Here is an 18,910-nt window from a genome sequence, read left to right as displayed (position 1 = left end):
GCCTGGCAGAGGGGGGTGTAGGAGGAGCCTAGTCAGATTGGGTGGGGTCAAATAGGAGGAGCCTGGGCAGAGGGGGTGGGGTCAGAGAGGAGGGGCTTAGGAGGAGCCTAGTCAGATTGGGTGGGGTCAAATAGGAGGAGCCTGGGCAGAGGGGGTGGGGTCAGAGAGGAGGGGTATAGGAGGAGCCTGGGCAGAATGGGTGGGGTCAGACAGCAGAGGAGGGGCTTAGGAGGAGCCTAGTCAGATTGGGTGGGGTCAGAGACGTGGGGTATAGGAGGAGCCTGGGCAGATTGGGTGGGGTCGAATAGGAGGAGCCTGGGCAGAATGGGTGGGGTCAAATAGGAGGAGCCTGGGTGGGGGTCAGAGGGGTATGGGAGGAGCCTGGGCAGAATGGGTGGGGTCAGACAGCAGAGGAGGGGCTTAGGAGGAGCCTGGGCAGAGGGGGTGGGGTCAGAGAGGAGGGGTATAGGAGGAGCCTGGCCAGAGGGGGTGGGGTCAGAGAGGAGGGGCTTAGGAGGAGCTTAGTCGGATTGGGTGGGGTCAAATAGGAGGAGCCTGGGCAGAATGGGTGGGGTCAGAGGGGTATGGGAGGAGCCTGGGCAGAATGGGTGGGGTCAGACAGCAGAGGAGGGGCTTAGGAGGAGCCTGGGCAGGAGGAGGGGTATATGGGCAGAATGGGTGGGGTCAGAGAGGAGGGGTATAGGAGGAGCCTGGGCAGAATGGGTGGAGTCAGAGAGGAGGGGGTATAGGAGGAGCCTGGGCAGAATGGGTATAGGAGGAGCCTAGTCAGATTGGGTGTGGTCAAATAGGAGGAGCCTGGGCAGAATGGGTGGGGTCAAATAGGAGGAGCCTGGGCAGAATGGGTGGGGTCAGAGGGGTATGGGAGGAGCCTGGGTAGAATGGGTGGAGTCAGAGAGGAGGGGGTATAGGAGGAGCCTGGCAGAGGGGGGTGTAGGAGGAGCCTAGTCAGATTGGGTGGGGTCAAATAGGAGGAGCCTGGGCAGAGGGGGTGGGGTCAGAGAGGAGGGGCTTAGGAGGAGCCTAGTCAGATTGGGTGGGGTCAAATAGGAGGAGCCTGGGCAGAATGGGTGGGGTCAGACAGCAGAGGAGGGGTATAGGAGGAGCCTGGGCAGAGGGGGTGGGGTCAGAGAGGAGGGGTATAGGAGGAGCCTGGGCAGAGGGGGTATAGGAGGAGCCTGGGCAGAGGGGGTGGGGTCAGAGAGGAGGGGTCAGAGAGGAGGGGTATAGGAGGAGCCTGGGCAGAGGGGGTATAGGAGGAGCCTGGGCAGAATGGGTGGAGTCAGAGAGGAGGGGGTATAGGAGGAGCCTGGGCAGAATGGGTGGGGTCAGACAGCAGAGGAGGGGCTTAGGAGGAGCCTAGTCAGATTGGGTGGGGTCAAATAGGAGGAGCCTGGGCAGAGGGGGTGGGGTCAGAGAGGAGGGGTATAGGAGGAGCCTGGGCAGAATGGGTGGGGTCAGACAGCAGAGGAGGGGCTTAGGAGGAGCCTTGTCAGATTGGGTGGGGTCAAATAGGAGGAGCCTGGGCAGAATGGGTGGGGTCAGAGGGGTATGGGAGGAGCCTGGGTAGAATGGGTGGAGTCAGAGAGGAGGGGGTATAGGAGGAGCCTGGCAGAGGGGGGTGTAGGAGGAGCCTAGTCAGATTGGGTGGGGTCAAATAGGAGGAGCCTGGGCACAATGGGAGGGGTCAGAGGGGTATGGGAGGAGCCTGGGTAGAATGGGTGGAGTCAGAGAGGAGGGGCTTAGGAGGAGCCTAGTCAGATTGGGTGGGGTCAAATAGGAGGAGCCTGGGCAGAATGGGTGGAGTCAGAGAGGTGGGGCTTAGGAGGAGCCTGGGCAGAATGGGTGGGGTCAGAGAGGAGGGGCTTAGGCGGAGCCTGGGCAGAATGGGTGGGGGTCAGACAGCAGAGGAGGGGCTTAGGAGGAGCCTGGGCAGAGGGGGTATAGGAGGAGCCTAGTCAGATTGGGTGGGGTCAAATAGGAGGAGCCTGGGCAGAATGGGTTGGGTCAGACAGCAGAGGAGGGGCTTAGGAGGAGCCAAGTCAGATTGGGTGGGGTCAAATAGGAGGGGTATAGGAGGAGCCTGGGCAGAATGGGTGGAGTCAGAGAGGAGGGGGTATAGGAGGAGCCTGGGCAGAATGGGTGGGGTCAGACAGCAGAGGAGGGGCTTAGGAGGAGCCTGGGCAGAATGGGTGGGGTCAGAGAGGAGATGCTTAGGCAGAGCCTGGGCAGTATGGGTGGGGTCAGACAGCAGAGGAGGGGCTTAGGAGGAGCCTAGTCAGATTGGGTGGGGTCAAATAGGAGGAGCCTAGTCAGAATGGGTGGAGTCAGAGAGGAGGGGGTATAGGAGGAGCCTAGTCAGATTGGGTGGGGTCAGAGAGGAGGGGTATAGGAGGAGCCTGGGCAGAATGGGTGGGGTCAGACAGCAGAGGAGGGGCTTAGGAGGAGCCTGGGCAGAATTGGTGGGGTCAGAGAGGAGGGGCTTAGGAGGAGCCTGGGCAGAATGGGTGGGGTCAGACAGCAGAGGAGGGGCTTAGGAGGAGCCTGGGCAGAATTGGTGGGGTCAGACAGCAGAGGAGGGGCTTAGGAGGAGCCTGGGCAGAATTGGTGGGGTCAGACAGCAGAGGAGGGGCTTAGGAGGAGCCTGGGCAGAATTGGTGGGGTCAGAGAGGAGGGGCTTAGGAGGAGCCTGGGCAGAATGGGTGGGGTCAGACAGCAGAGGAGGGGCTTAGGAGGAGCCTAGTCAGATTGGGTGGGGTCAAATAGGAGGAGCCTGGGCAGAATGGGTGAGGTCAGAGAGGAGGGGTATAGGAGGAGCCTAGTCAGATTGGGTGGGGTCAAATAGGAGGGGGTATAGGAGGAGCCTGGGCAGAATGGGTGGGGCCAGACAGCAGAGGAGGGGCTTAGGAGGAGCCTAGTCAGATTGGGTGGGGTCAGAGAGGAGGGGTATAGGAGGAGCCTGGGCAGAATGGGTGGAGTCAGAGAGGAGGGGGTATAGGAGGAGCCTGGGCAGAATGGGTGGGGCCAGACAGCAGAGGAGGGGCTTAGGAGGAGCCAAGTCAGATTGGGTGGGGTCAAATATGAGGGGTATAGGAGGAGCCTGGGCAGAATGGGTGGAGTCAGGAGGAGGGGGTATAGGAGGAGCCTGGGCAGAATGGGTGGGGTCAGACAGCAGAGGAGGGGCTTAGGAGGAGCCTGGGCAGAATGGGTGGGGTCAGACAGCAGAGGAGGGGCTTAGGAAGAGCCTGGGCAGAATGGGTGGGGTCAGAGAGGAGATGCTTAGGCGGAGCCTGGGCAGAATGGGTGGGGTCAGACAGCAGAGGAGGGGCTTAGGAGGAGCCTAGTCAAATTGGGTGTGGTCAAATAGGAGGAGCCTAGTCAGAATGGGTGGAGTCAGAGAGGAGGGGGTATAGGAGGAGCCTGGGCAGAATGGGTGAGGTCAGAGAGGAGGGGTATAGGAGGAGCCTAGTCAGATTGGGTGGGGTCAAATAGGAGGGGGTATAGGAGGAGCCTGGGCAGAATGGGTGGGGCCAGACAGCAGAGGAGGGGCTTAGGAGGAGCCTAGTCAGATTGGGTGGGGTCAGAGAGGAGGGGTATAGGAGGAGCCTGGGCAGAATGGGTGGAGTCAGAGAGGAGGGGGTATAGGAGGAGCCTGGGCAGAATGGGTATAGGAGGAGCCTAGTCAGATTGGGTGTGGTCAAATAGGAGGAGCCTGGGCAGAATGGGTGGGGTCAAATAGGAGGAGCCTGGGCAGAATGGGTGGGGTCAGAGGGGTATGGGAGGAGCCTGGGTAGAATGGGTGGAGTCATAGAGGAGGGGGTATAGGAGGAGCCTGGCAGAGGGGGGTGTAGGAGGAGCCTAGTCAGATTGGGTGGGGTCAAATAGGAGGAGCCTGGGCAGAGGGGGTGGGGTCAGAGAGGAGGGGTATAGGAGGAGCCTGGGCAGAATGAGTGGGGTCAGACAGCAGAGGAGGGGCTTAGGAGGGGCCTAGGGGCTTAGGAGGAGCCTAGTCAGATTGGGTGGGGTCAAATAGGAGGAGCCTGGGCAGAATGGGTGGGGTCAGACAGCAGAGGAGGGGTATAGGAGGAGCCTGGGCAGAGGGGGTGGGGTCAGAGAGGAGGGGTATAGGAGGAGCCTGGGCAGAGGGGGTATAGGAGGAGCCTGGGCAGAGGGGGTGGGGTCAGAGAGGAGGGGTCAGAGAGGAGGGGTATAGGAGGAGCCTGGGCAGAGGGGGTATAGGAGGAGCCTGGGCAGAATGGGTGGAGTCAGAGAGGAGGGGGTATAGGAGGAGCCTGGGCAGAATGGGTGGGGTCAGACAGCAGAGGAGGGGCTTAGGAGGAGCCTAGTCAGATTGGGTGGGGTCAAATAGGAGGAGCCTGGGCAGAGGGGGTGGGGTCAGAGAGGAGGGGTATAGGAGGAGCCTGGGCAGAATGGGTGGGGTCAGACAGCAGAGGAGGGGCTTAGGAGGAGCCTAGTCAGATTGGGTGGGGTCAGAGACGTGGGGTATAGGAGGAGCCTGGGCAGATTGGGTGGGGTCGAATAGGAGGAGCCTGGGCAGAATGGGTGGGGTCAAATAGGAGGAGCCTGGGTGGGGGTCAGAGGGGTATGGGAGGAGCCTGGGCAGAATGGGTGGGGTCAGACAGCAGAGGAGGGGCTTAGGAGGAGCCTGGGCAGAGGGGGTGGGGTCAGAGAGGAGGGGTATAGGAGGAGCCTGGCCAGAGGGGGTGGGGTCAGAGAGGAGGGGCTTAGGAGGAGCTTAGTCGGATTGGGTGGGGTCAAATAGGAGGAGCCTGGGCAGAATCGGTGGGGTCAGAGGGGTATGGGAGGAGCCTGGGCAGAATGGGTGGGGTCAGACAGCAGAGGAGGGGCTTAGGAGGAGCCTGGGCAGGAGGAGGGGTATATGGGCAGAATGGGTGGGGTCAGAGAGGAGGGGTATAGGAGGAGCCTGGGCAGAATGGGTGGAGTCAGAGAGGAGGGGGTATAGGAGGAGCCTGGGCAGAATGGGTATAGGAGGAGCCTAGTCAGATTGGGTGTGGTCAAATAGGAGGAGCCTGGGCAGAATGGGTGGGGTCAAATAGGAGGAGCCTGGGCAGAATGGGTGGGGTCAGAGGGGTATGGGAGGAGCCTGGGTAGAATGGGTGGAGTCAGAGAGGAGGGGGTATAGGAGGAGCCTGGCAGAGGGGGGTGTAGGAGGAGCCTAGTCAGATTGGGTGGGGTCAAATAGGAGGAGCCTGGGCAGAGGGGGTGGGGTCAGAGAGGAGGGGTATAGGAGGAGCCTGGGCAGAATGGGTGGGGTCAGACAGCAGAGGAGGGGCTTAGGAGGAGCCTAGTCAGATTGGGTGGGGTCAAATAGGAGGAGCCTGGGCAGAATGGGTGGGGTCAGACAGCAGAGGAGGGGTATAGGAGGAGCCTGGGCAGAGGGGGTGGGGTCAGAGAGGAGGGGTATAGGAGGAGCCTGGGCAGAGGGGGTATAGGAGGAGCCTGGGCAGAGGGGGTGGGGTCAGAGAGGAGGGGTCAGAGAGGAGGGGTATAGGAGGAGCCTGGGCAGAGGGGGTATAGGAGGAGCCTGGGCAGAATGGGTGGAGTCAGAGAGGAGGGGGTATAGGAGGAGCCTGGGCAGAATGGGTGGGGTCAGACAGCAGAGGAGGGGCTTAGGAGGAGCCTAGTCAGATTGGGTGGGGTCAAATAGGAGGAGCCTGGGCAGAGGGGGTGGGGTCAGAGAGGAGGGGTATAGGAGGAGCCTGGGCAGAATAGGTGGGGTCAGACAGCAGAGGAGGGGCTTAGGAGGAGCCTTGTCAGATTGGGTGGGGTCAAATAGGAGGAGCCTGGGCAGAATGGGTGGGGTCAGAGGGGTATGGGAGGAGCCTGGGTAGAATGGGTGGAGTCAGAGAGGAGGGGGTATAGGAGGAGCCTGGGCAGAGGGGGGTGTAGGAGGAGCCTAGTCAGATTGGGTGGGGTCAAATAGGAGGAGCCTGGGCAGAATGGGTGGGGTCAGAGGGGTATGGGAGGAGCCTGGGTAGAATGGGTGGAGTCAGAGAGGAGGGGGTATAGGAGGAGCCTGGCAGAGGGGGGTGTAGGAGGAGCCTAGTCAGATTGGGTGGGGTCAAATAGGAGGAGCCTGGGCACAATGGGAGGGGTCAGAGGGGTATGGGAGGAGCCTGGGTAGAATGGGTGGAGTCAGAGAGGAGGGGCTTAGGAGGAGCCTAGTCAGATTGGGTGGGGTCAAATAGGAGGAGCCTGGGCAGAATGGGTGGAGTCAGAGAGGTGGGGCTTAGGAGGAGCCTGGGCAGAATGGGTGGGGTCAGAGAGGAGGGGCTTAGGCGGAGCCTGGGCAGAATGGGTGGGGGTCAGACAGCAGAGGAGGGGCTTAGGAGGAGCCTGGGCAGAGGGGGTATAGGAGGAGCCTAGTCAGATTGGGTGGGGTCAAATAGGAGGAGCCTGGGCAGAATGGGTTGGGTCAGACAGCAGAGGAGGGGCTTAGGAGGAGCCAAGTCAGATTGGGTGGGGTCAAATAGGAGGGGTATAGGAGGAGCCTGGGCAGAATGGGTGGAGTCAGAGAGGAGGGGGTATAGGAGGAGCCTGGGCAGAATGGGTGGGGTCAGACAGCAGAGGAGGGGCTTAGGAGGAGCCTGGGCAGAATGGGTGGGGTCAGAGAGGAGATGCTTAGGCAGAGCCTGGGCAGTATGGGTGGGGTCAGACAGCAGAGGAGGGGCTTAGGAGGAGCCTAGTCAGATTGGGTGGGGTCAAATAGGAGGAGCCTAGTCAGAATGGGTGGAGTCAGAGAGGAGGGGGTATAGGAGGAGCCTAGTCAGATTGGGTGGGGTCAGAGAGGAGGGGTATAGGAGGAGCCTGGGCAGAATGGGTGGGGTCAGACAGCAGAGGAGGGGCTTAGGAGGAGCCTGGGCAGAATTGGTGGGGTCAGAGAGGAGGGGCTTAGGAGGAGCCTGGGCAGAATGGGTGGGGTCAGACAGCAGAGGAGGGGCTTAGGAGGAGCCTGGGCAGAATTGGTGGGGTCAGACAGCAGAGGAGGGGCTTAGGAGGAGCCTGGGCAGAATTGGTGGGGTCAGACAGCAGAGGAGGGGCTTAGGAGGAGCCTGGGCAGAATTGGTGGGGTCAGAGAGGAGGGGCTTAGGAGGAGCCTGGGCAGAATGGGTGGGGTCAGACAGCAGAGGAGGGGCTTAGGAGGAGCCTAGTCAGATTGGGTGGGGTCAAATAGTAGGAGCCTGGGCAGAATGGGTGAGGTCAGAGAGGAGGGGTATAGGAGGAGCCTAGTCAGATTGGGTGGGGTCAAATAGGAGGGGGTATAGGAGGAGCCTGGGCAGAATGGGTGGGGCCAGACAGCAGAGGAGGGGCTTAGGAGGAGCCTAGTCAGATTGGGTGGGGTCAGAGAGGAGGGGTATAGGAGGAGCCTGGGCAGAATGGGTGGAGTCAGAGAGGAGGGGGTATAGGAGGAGCCTGGGCAGAATGGGTGGGGCCAGACAGCAGAGGAGGGGCTTAGGAGGAGCCAAGTCAGATTGGGTGGGGTCAAATATGAGGGGTATAGGAGGAGCCTGGGCAGAATGGGTGGAGTCAGGAGGAGGGGGTATAGGAGGAGCCTGGGCAGAATGGGTGGGGTCAGACAGCAGAGGAGGGGCTTAGGAGGAGCCTGGGCAGAATGGGTGGGGTCAGACAGCAGAGGAGGGGCTTAGGCGGAGCCTGGGCAGAATGGGTGGGGTCAGAGAGGAGATGCTTAGGCGGAGCCTGGGCAGAATGGGTGGGGTCAGACAGCAGAGGAGGGGCTTAGGAGGAGCCTAGTCAAATTGGGTGTGGTCAAATAGGAGGAGCCTAGTCAGAATGGGTGGAGTCAGAGAGGAGGGGGTATAGGAGGAGCCTGGGCAGAATGGGTGAGGTCAGAGAGGAGGGGTATAGGAGGAGCCTAGTCAGATTGGGTGGGGTCAAATAGGAGGGGGTATAGGAGGAGCCTGGGCAGAATGGGTGGGGCCAGACAGCAGAGGAGGGGCTTAGGAGGAGCCTAGTCAGATTGGGTGGGGTCAGAGAGGAGGGGTATAGGAGGAGCCTGGGCAGAATGGGTGGAGTCAGAGAGGAGGGGGTATAGGAGGAGCCTGGGCAGAATGGGTGGGGCCAGACAGCAGAGGAGGGGCTTAGGAGGAGCCAAGTCAGATTGGGTGGGGTCAAATATGAGGGGTATAGGAGGAGCCTGGGCAGAATGGGTGGAGTCAGAGAGGAGGGGGTATAGGAGGAGCCTGGGCAGAATGGGTGGGGTCAGACAGCAGAGGAGGGGCTTAGGAGGAGCCTGGGCAGAATGGGTGGGGTCAGACAGCAGAGGAGGGGCTTAGGAGGAGCCTGGGCAGAATGGGTGGGGTCAGAGAGGAGATGCTTAGGCGGAGCCTGGGCAGAATGGGTGGGGTCAGACAGCAGAGGAGGGGCTTAGGAGGAGCCTAGTCAAATTGGGTGTGGTCAAATAGGAGGAGCCTAGTCAGAATGGGTGGAGTCAGAGAGGAGGGGGTATAGGAGGAGCCTGGGCAGAATGGGTGGGGTCAGACAGCAGAAGAGGGGCTTAAGAGGAGCCTAGTCAGATTGGGTGGGGTCAGAGAGGAGGGGCTTAGGAGGAGCCTAGGGGCTTAGGAGGAGCCTAGTCAGATTGGGTGGGGTCAGAGAGGAGGGGTATAGGAGGAGCCTGGGCAGAATGGGTGGGGTCAGACAGCAGAGGAGGGGCTTAGGAGGAGCCTAGTCAGATTGGGTGGGGTCAAATAGGAGGAGCCTGGGCAGAATGGGTGAGGTCAGAGAGGAGGGGTATAGGAGGAGCCTAGTCAGATTGGGTGGGGTCAAATAGGAGGGGGTATAGGAGGAGCCTGGGCAGAATGGGTGGGGCCAGACAGCAGAGGAGGGGCTTAGGAGGAACCTAGTCAGATTGGGTGGGGTCAAATAGGAGGAGCCTGGGCAGAATGGGTGGGGTCAGACAGCAGAGGAGGGGCTTAGGAGGAGCCTAGTCAGATTGGGTGGGGTCAGAGAGGAGGGGTATAGGAGGAGCCTGGGCAGAATGGGTGGAGTCAGAGAGGAGGGGGTATAGGAGGAGCCTGGGCAGAATGGGTGGGGCCAGACAGCAGAGGAGGGGCTTAGGAGGAGCCTAGTCAGATTGGGTGGGGTCAGAGAGGAGGGGTATAGGAGGAGCCTGGGTAGAATGGGTGGAGTCAGAGAGGAGGGGGTATAGGAGGAGCCTGGGCAGAATGGGTGGGGCCAGAAAGCAGAGGAGGGGCTTAGGAGGAGCCAAGTCAGATTGGGTGGGGTCAAATAGGAGGGGTATAGGAGGAGCCTGGGCAGAATGGGTGGAGTCAGAGAGGAGGGGGTATAGGAGGAGCCTGGGCAGAATGGGTGGGGTCAGACAGCAGAGGAGGGGCTTAGGAGGAGCCTGGGCAGAATGGGTGGGGTCAGACAGCAGAGGAGGGGCTTAGGAGGAGCCTGGGCAGAATGGGTGGGGTCAGAGAGGAGATGCTTAGGCGGAGCCTGGGCAGAATGGGTGGGGTCAGACAGCAGAGGAGGGGCTTAGGAGGAGCCTAGTCAAATTGGGTGTGGTCAAATAGGAGGAGCCTAGTCAGAATGGGTGGAGTCAGAGAGGAGGGGGTATAGGAGGAGCCTGGGCAGAATGGGTGGGGCCAGACAGCAGAGGAGGGGCTTAGGAGGAGCCTAGTCAGATTGGGTGGGGTCAGAGAGGAGGGGTATAGGAGGAGCCTGGGCAGAATGGGTGGGGTCAGACAGCAGAGGAGGGGCTTAGGAGGAGCCTGGGCAGAATGGGTGGGGTCAGACAGCAGAGGAGGGGCTTAGGAGGAGCCTGGGCAGAATGGGTGGGGTCAGAGAGGAGATGCTTAGGCGGAGCCTGGGCAGAATGGGTGGGGTCAGACAGCAGAGGAGGGGCTTAGGAGGAGCCTAGTCAAATTGGGTGTGGTCAAATAGGAGGAGCCTAGTCAGAATGGTTGGAGTCAGAGAGGAGGGGGTATAGGAGGAGCCTGGGCAGAATGGGTGGGGTCAGACAGCAGAAGAGGGGCTTAAGAGGAGCCTAGTCAGATTGGGTGGGGTCAGAGAGGAGGGGCTTAGGAGGAGCCTAGGGGCTTAGGAGGAGCCTAGTCAGATTGGGTGGGGTCAGAGAGGAGGGGTATAGGAGGAGCCTGGGCAGGTTGGGTGGGGTCAGACAGCAGAGGAGGGGCTTAGGAGGAGCCTAGTCAGATTGGGTGGGGTCAGAGAGGAGGGGCTTAGGAGGAGCCTAGGGGCTTAGGAGGAGCCTAGTCAGATTGGGTGGGGTCAGAGAGGTGGGGTATAGGAGGAGCCTGGGCAGAATGGGTGGGGTCAGACAGCAGAGGAGGGGCTTAGGAGGAGCCTAGTCAGATTGTGTGGGGTCAAATAGGAGGAGCCTGGGCAGAATGGGTGGGGTCAGACAGCAGAGGAGGGGCTTAGGAGGAGCCAAGTCAGATTGGGTGGGGTCAAATAGGAGGGGGTATAGGAGGAGCCTGGGCAGAATGGGTGGGGTCAGAGAGGAGGGGTATAGGAGGAGCCTGGGCAGAGGGGGTATAGGAGGAGCCTAGTCAGATTGGGTGGGGTCAAATAGGAGGAGCCTGGGCAGAATGGGTGGAGTCAGAGAGGAGGGGGTATAGGAGGAGCCTGGGCAGAATGGGTGGGGTCAGACAGCAGAGGAGGGGCTTAGGAGGAGCCTAGTCAGATTGGGTGGGGTCAAATAGGAGGAGCCTGGGCAGAATGGGTGGAGTCAGAGAGGAGGGGGTATAGGAGGAGCCTGGGCAGAATGGGTGGGGTCAGACAGCAGAGGAGGGGCTTAGGAGGAGCCTAGTCAGATTGGGTGGGGTCAAATAGGAGGAGCCTGGGCAGAATGGGTGGGGTCAGAGGGGTATGGGAGGAGCCTGGGCAGAATGGGTGGAGTCAGAGAGGAGGGGGTATAGGAGGAGCCTGGGCAGAATGGGTGGGGTCAGACAGCAGAGGAGGGGCTTAGGAGGAGCCTGGGCAGAATGGGTGGGGTCAGACAGCAGAGGAGGGGCTTAGGCAGAGCCTGGGCAGAATGGGTGGGGTCAGACAGCAGAGGAGGGGCTTAGGAGGAGCCTAGTCAGATTGGGTGGGGTCAAATAGGAGGAGCCTAGTCAGAATGGGTGGAGTCAGAGAGGAGGGGGTATAGGAGGAGCCTGGGCAGAATGGGTGGGGTCAGACAGCAGAGGAGGGGCTTAGGAGGAGCCTAGTCAGATTGGGTGGGGTCAGAGAGGAGTGGTATAGGAGGAGCCTGGGCAGGTTGGGTGGGGCCAGACAGCAGAGGAGGGGCTTAGGAGGAGCCTAGTCAGATTGGGTGGGGTCAGAGAGGAGGGGTATAGAAGGAGCCTGGCAGAGGGGGTATAGGAGGAGCCTAGTCAGATTGGGTGGGGTCAGAGAGGAGGGGTATAGGAGGAGCCTGGGCAGAATGGGTATAGGAGGAGCCTAGTCAGATTGGGTGAGGTCAGAGAGGAGAGGAGGGGCTTAGGAGGAGCCTGGGCAGAATGGGTGGGGTCAGACAGCAGAGGAGGGGCTTAGGAGGAGCCTGGGCAGAATGGGTGGGGTCAGACAGCAGAGGAGGGGCTTAGGAGGAGCCTAGTCAGATTGCGTGGGGTCAGACAGCAGAGGAGGGGCTTAGGAGGAGCCTGGGCAGAATGGGTGGAGTCAGAGAGGAGGGGGTATAGGAGGAGCCTGGGCAGAATGGGTGGGGTCAGACAGCAGAGGAGGGGCTTAGGAGGAGCCTGGGCAGAATGGGTGGGGTCAGAGAGGAGGGGCTTAGGAGGAGCCTGGGCAGAATGGGTTGAGTCAGAGAGGAGGGGGTATAGGAGGAGCCTGGGCAGAATGGGTGGGGTCAGACAGCAGAGGAGGGGCTTAGGAGGAGCCTAGTCAGATTGGGTGGGGTCAAATAGGAGGAGCCTGGGCAGAGGGGGTATAGGAGGAGCCTAGTCAGATTGGGTGGGGTCAAATAGGAGGAGCCTGGGCAGAATGGGTGGAGTCAGAGAGGAGGGGGTATAGGAGGAGCCTGGGCAGAATGGGTGGGGTCAGACAGCAGAGGAGGGGCTTAGGAGCCTAGTCAGATTGGGTGGGGTCAGAGAGGAGGGGTATAGGATGAGCCTGGGCAGAATGGGTGGGGTCAGACAGCAGATGAGGGGCTTAGGAGGAGCCTGGGCAGAATTGGTGGGGTCAGAGAGGAGGGGCTTAGGAGGAGCCTGGGCAGAATGGGTGGGGTCAGACAGCAGAGGAGGGGCTTAGGAGGAGCCTAGTCAGATTGGGTGGGGTCAAATAGGAGGAGCCTGGGCAGAATGGGTGGAGTCAGAGAGGAGGGGGTATAGGAGGAGCCTGGGCAGAATGGGTGGGGTCAGAGAGGAGGGGGTATAGGAGGAGCCGGGGCAGAATGGGTATAGGAGGAGCCTAGTCAGATTGGGTGAGGTCAGAGAGGAGGGGTATAGGAGGAGCCTGGGCAGAGGGGGTATAGGAGGAGCCTAGTCAGATTGGGTGGGGTCAGAGAGGAGGGGGTATAGGAGGAGCCTGGGCAGAATGGGTGGGGTCAGACAGCAGAGGAGGGGTTTAGGAGGAGCCAAGTCAGATTGGGTGGGGTCAAATAGGAGGAGCCTGGTCAGAATGGGTGAGGTCAGAGAGGAGGGGTATAGGAGGAGCCTGGGCAGAGGGGGTATAGGAGGAGCCTAGTCAGATTGGGTGGGGTCAGAGAGGAGGGGGTATAGGAGGAGCCTGGGCAGAATGGGTGGGGTCAGACAGCAGAGGAGGGGTTTAGGAGGAGCCAAGTCAGATTGGGTGGGGTCAAATAGGAGGAGCCTGGTCAGAATGGGTGAGGTCAGAGAGGAGGGGTATAGGAGGAGCCTGGCAGAGGGGGTATAGGAGGAGCCTAGTCAGATTGGGTGGGGTCAAATAGGAGGAGCCTGGGCAGAATGGGTGGGGTCAGACAGCAGAGGAGGGGCTTAGGAGGAGCCTAGTCAGATTGGGTGGGGTCAGAGAGGAGGGGTATAGGAGGAGCCTGGGCAGGTTGGGTGGGGCCAGACAGCAGAGGAGGGGCTCAGGAGGAACCTAGTCAGATTGGGTGGGGTCAAATAGGAGGAGCCTGGGCAGAATGGGTGGGGTCAGACAGCAGAGGAGGGGCTTAGGAGGAGCCTAGTCAGAACGGGTGGAGTCAGAGAGGAGGGGGTATAGGAGGAGCCTGGGCAGAATGGGTATAGGAGGAGCCTAGTCAGATTGGGTGAAGTCAGAGAGGAGGGGTATAGGAGGAGCCTGGGCAGAGGGGGTATAGGAGGAGCCTAGTCAGATTGGGTGGGGTCAGAGAGGAGGGGGTATAGGAGGAGCCTGGGCAGAATGGGTGGGGTCAGACAGCAGAGGAGGGGTTTAGGAGGAGCCAAGTCAGATTGGGTGGGGTCAAATAGGAGGAGCCTGGTCAGAATGGGTGAGGTCAGAGAGGAGGGGTATAGGAGGAGCCTGGCAGAGGGGGTATAGGAGGAGCCTAGTCAGATTGGGTGGGGTCAAATAGGAGGAGCCTGGGCAGAATGGGTGGGGTCAGACAGCAGAGGAGGGGCTTAGGAGGAGCCTGGGCAGAGGGGGTATAGGAGGAGCCTGGCCAGAGGGGGTGGGGTCAGAGAGGAGGGGCTTAGGAGGAGCTTAGTCAGATTGGGTGGGGTCAAATAGGAGGAGCCTGGGCAGAATGGGTGGGTCAGAGGGGTAGGGGAGGAGCCTGGGCAGAATGGGTGGGGTCAGGCAGAGGAGGGGCTTAGGAGGAGCCTGGGCAGAATGGGTGGAGTCAGAGAGGAGGGGCTTAGGCGGAGCCTGGGCAGAATGGGTGGAGTCAGAGAGGAGGGGGTATAGGAGGAGCCTGGGCAGAATGGGTGGGGTCAGAGAGGAGGGGGTATAGGAGGAGCCTGGCAGAGGGGGGTATAGGAGGAGCCTGGGCAGAGGGGGGTGTAGGAGGAGCCTAGTCAGATTGGGTGGGGTCAAATAGGAGGAGCCTGGGCAGAATGGGTGGGGTCAGAGGGGTATGGGAGGAGCCTGGGTAGAATGGGTGGAGTCAGAGAGGAGGGGGTATAGGAGGAGCCTGGCAGAGGGGGGTGTAGGAGGAGCCTAGTCAGATTGGGTGGGGTCAAATAGGAGGAGCCTGGGCAGAGGGGGTGGGGTCAGAGAGGAGGGGTATAGGAGGAGCCTGGGCAGAATGGGTGGGGTCAGACAGCAGAGGAGGGGCTTAGGAGGAGCCTGGGCAGAATGGGTGGGGTCAGAGAGGAGGAGCCTAGTCAGATTGGGTGGGGTCAAATAGGAGGAGCCTGGGCAGAATGGGTGGGGTCAGACAGCAGAGGAGGGGCTTAGGAGGAGCCTGGGCAGGATGAGGGGGTATATGGGCAGAATGGGTGGGGTCAGAGAGGAGGGGCCTAGGAGGAGCCTGGGCAGAATGGGTGGAGTCAGAGAGGAGGGGGTATAGGAGGAGCCTGGGCAGAATGGGTATAGGAGGAGCCTAGTCAGATTGGGTAAAGTCAGAGAGGAGGGGTATAGGAGGAGCCTGGGCAGAGGCGGTATAGGAGGAGCCTAGTCAGATTGGGTGGGGTCAGAGAGGAGGGGGTATAGGAGGAGCCTGGGCAGAATGGGTGGGGTCAGACAGCAGAGGAGGGGTTTAGGAGGAGCCAAGTCAGATTGGGTGGGGTCAAATAGGAGGAGCCTGGTCAGAATGGGTGAGGTCAGAGAGGAGGGGTATAGGAGGAGCCTGGCAGAGGGGGTATAGGAGGAGCCTAGTCAGATTGGGTGGGGTCAAATAGGAGGAGCCTGGGCAGAATGGGTGGGGTCAGACAGCAGAGGAGGGGCTTAGGAGGAGCCTGGGCAGAGGGGGTATAGGAGGAGCCTGGCCAGAGGGGGTGGGGTCAGAGAGGAGGGGCTTAGGAGGAGCTTAGTCAGATTGGGTGGGGTCAAATAGGAGGAGCCTGGGCAGAATGGGTGGGTCAGAGGGGTAGGGGAGGAGCCTGGGCAGAATGGGTGGGGCCAGGCAGAGGAGGGGCTTAGGAGGAGCCTGGGCAGAATGGGTGGAGTCAGAGAGGAGGGGCTTAGGCGGAGCCTGGGCAGAATGGGTGGAGTCAGAGAGGAGGGGGTATAGGAGGAGCCTGGGCAGAATGGGTGGGGTCAGAGAGGAGGGGGTATAGGAGGAGCCTGGCAGAGGGGGGTATAGGAGGAGCCTGGGCAGAGGGGGGTGTAGGAGGAGCCTAGTCAGATTGGGTGGGGTCAAATAGGAGGAGCCTGGGCAGAATGGGTGGGGTCAGAGGGGTATGGGAGGAGCCTGGGTAGAATGGGTGGAGTCAGAGAGGAGGGGGTATAGGAGGAGCCTGGCAGAGGGGGGTGTAGGAGGAGCCTAGTCAGATTGGGTGGGGTCAAATAGGAGGAGCCTGGGCAGAGGGGGTGGGGTCAGAGAGGAGGGGTATAGGAGGAGCCTGGGCAGAATGGGTGGGGTCAGACAGCAGAGGAGGGGCTTAGGAGGAGCCTGGGCAGAATGGGTGGGGTCAGAGAGGAGGAGCCTAGTCAGATTGGGTGGGGTCAAATAGGAGGAGCCTGGGCAGAATGGGTGGGGTCAGACAGCAGAGGAGGGGCTTAGGAGGAGCCTGGGCAGGATGAGGGGGTATATGGGCAGAATGGGTGGGGTCAGAGAGGAGGGGCCTAGGAGGAGCCTGGGCAGAATGGGTGGAGTCAGAGAGGAGGGGGTATAGGAGGAGCCTGGGCAGAATGGGTATAGGAGGAGCCTAGTCAGATTGGGTGTGGTCAAATAGGAGGAGCCTGGGCAGAATGGGTGGGGTCAGAGAGGAGGGGGTATAGGAGGAGCCTGGGCAGAGGGGGGTGTAGGAGGAGCCTAGTCAGATTGGGTGGGGTCAAATAGGAGGAGCCTGGGCAGAATGGGTGGGGTCAGAGGGGTATGGGAGGAGCCTGGGTAGAATGGGTGGAGTCAGAGAGGAGGGGGTATAGGAGGAGCCTGGCAGAGGGGGGTGTAGGAGGAGCCTAGTCAGATTGGGTGGGGTCAAATAGGAGGAGCCTGGGCAGAATGGGTGGGGTCAGAGGGGTATGGGAGGAGCCTGGGTAGAATGGGTGGAGTCAGAGAGGAGGGGGTATAGGAGGAGCCTGGCAGAGGGGGGTGTAGGAGGAGCCTAGTCAGATTGGGTGGGGTCAAATAGGAGGAGCCTGAGCAGAGGGGGTGGGGTCAGAGAGGAGGGGTATAGGAGGAGCCTGGGCAGAATGGGTGGGGTCAGACAGCAGAGGAGGGGCTTAGGAGGAGCCTGGGCAGAATGGGTGGGGTCAGAGAGGAGGGGCTTAGGAGGAGCCTAGTCAGATTGGGTGGGGTCAAATAGGAGGAGCCTGGGCAGAATGGGTGGGGTCAGACAGCAGAGGAGGGGCTTAGGAGGAGCCTAGTCAGATTGGGTGGGGTCAAATAGGAGGAGCCTGGGCAGAGGGGGTGGGGTCAGAGAGGAGGGGTATAGGAGGAGCCTGGGCAGAGGGGGTATAGGAGGAGCCTGGGCAGAGGGGGTGGGGTCAGAGAGGAGGGGTATAGGAGGAGCCTGGGCAGAGGGGGTATAGGAGGAGCCTGGGCAGAGGGGGTGGGGTCAGAGAGGAGGGGCTTAGGAGGAGCCTAGTCAGATTGGGTGGGGTCAAATAGGAGGAGCCTGGGCAGAATGGGTGGGGTCAGACAGCAGAGGAGGGGCTTAGGAGGAGCCTGGGCAGGAGGAGGGGGTATATGGGCAGAATGGGTGGGGTCAGAGAGGAGGGGCTTAGGAGGAGCCTGGGCAGAATGGGTGGAGTCAGAGAGGAGGGGGTATAGGAGGAGCCTGGGCAGAATGGGTATAGGAGGAGCCTAGTCAGATTGGGTGTGGTCAAATAGGAGGAGCCTGGGCAGAATGGGTGGGGTCAGAGAGGAGGGGTATAGGAGGAGCCTGGGCAGAATGGGTATAGGAGGAGCCTAGTCAGATTGGGTGAGGTCAGAGAGGAGAGGAGGGGCTTAGGAGGAGCCTGGGCAGAATGGGTGGGGTCAGACAGCAGAGGAGGGGCTTAGGAGGAGCCTGGGCAGAATGGGTGGGGTCAGACAGCAGAGGAGGGGCTTAGGAGGAGCCTAGTCAGATTGCGTGGGGTCAGACAGCAGAGGAGGGGCTTAGGAGGAGCCTGGGCAGAATGGGTGGAGTCAGAGAGGAGGGGGTATAGGAGGAGCCTGGGCAGAATGGGTGGGGTCAGACAGCAGAGGAGGGGCTTAGGAGGAGCCTGGGCAGAATGGGTGGGGTCAGAGAGGAGGGGCTTAGGAGGAGCCTGGGCAGAATGGGTGGAGTCAGAGAGGAGGGGGTATAGGAGGAGCCTGGGCAGAATGGGTGGGGTCAGACAGCAGAGGAGGGGCTTAGGAGGAGCCTAGTCAGATTGGGTGGGGTCAAATAGGAGGAGCCTGGGCAGAGGGGGTATAGGAGGAGCCTAGTCAGATTGGGTGGGGTCAAATAGGAGGAGCCTGGGCAGAATGGGTGGAATCAGAGAGGAGGGGGTATAGGAGGAGCCTGGGCAGAATGGGTGGGGTCAGACAGCAGAGGAGGGGCTTAGGAGCCTAGTCAGATTGGGTGGGGTCAGAGAGGAGGGGTATAGGATGAGCCTGGGCAGAATGGGTGGGGTCAGACAGCAGATGAGGGGCTTAGGAGGAGCCTGGGCAGAATTGGTGGGGTCAGAGAGGAGGGGCTTAGGAGGAGCCTGGGCAGAATGGGTGGGGTCAGACAGCAGAGGAGGGGCTTAGGAGGAGCCTAGTCAGATTGGGTGGGGTCAAATAGGAGGAGCCTGGGCAGAATGGGTGGAGTCAGAGAGGAGGGGGTATAGGAGGAGCCTGGGCAGAATGGGTGGGGTCAGAGAGGAGGGGGTATAGGAGGAGCCGGGGCAGAATGGGTATAGGAGGAGCCTAGTCAGATTGGGTGAGGTCAGAGAGGAGGGGCATAGGAGGAGCCTGGGCAGAGGGGGTATAGGAGGAGCCTAGTCAGATTGGGTGGGGTCAGAGAGGAGGGGGTATAGGAGGAGCCTGGGCAGAATGGGTGGGGTCAGACAGCAGAGGAGGGGTTTAGGAGGAGCCAAGTCAGATTGGGTGGGGTCAAATAGGAGGAGCCTGGTCAGAATGGGTGAGGTCAGAGAGGAGGGGTATAGGAGGAGCCTGGGCAGAGGGGGTATAGGAGGAGCCTAGTCAGATTGGGTGGGGTCAGAGAGGAGGGGGTATAGGAGGAGCCTGGGCAGAATGGGTGGGGTCAGACAGCAGAGGAGGGGTTTAGGAGGAGCCAAGTCAGATTGGGTGGGGTCAAATAGGAGGAGCCTGGTCAGAATGGGTGAGGTCAGAGAGGAGGGGTATAGGAGGAGCCTGGCAGAGGGGGTATAGGAGGAGCCTAGTCAGATTGGGTGGGGTCAAATAGGAGGAGCCTGGGCAGAATGGGTGGGGTCAGACAGCAGAGGAGGGGCTTAGGAGGAGCCTAGTCAGATTGGGTGGGGTCAGAGAGGAGGGGTATAGGAGGAGCCTGGGCAGGTTGGGTGGGGCCAGACAGCAGAGGAGGGGCTCAGGAGGAACCTAGTCAGATTGGGTGGGGTCAAATAGGAGGAGCCTGGGCAGAATGGGTGGGGTCAGACAGCAGAGGAGGGGCTTAGGAGGAGCCTAGTCAGAACGGGTGGAGTCAGAGAGGAGGGGGTATAGGAGGAGCCTGGGCAGAATGGGTATAGGAGGAGCCTAGTCAGATTGGGTGAAGTCAGAGAGGAGGGGTATAGGAGGAGCCTGGGCAGAGGGGGTATAGGAGGAGCCTAGTCAGATTGGGTGGGGTCAGAGAGGAGGGGGTATAGGAGGAGCCTGGGCAGAATGGGTGGGGTC

The sequence above is a fragment of the Lissotriton vulgaris genome, chromosome 7 (genome assembly GCF_964263255.1).
Source record: "Lissotriton vulgaris chromosome 7, aLisVul1.2, whole genome shotgun sequence".
NCBI classification, from domain to species: Eukaryota; Metazoa; Chordata; class Amphibia; order Caudata; family Salamandridae; genus Lissotriton; species Lissotriton vulgaris.
Note: the sequence above shows the minus strand (reverse complement) of the source record.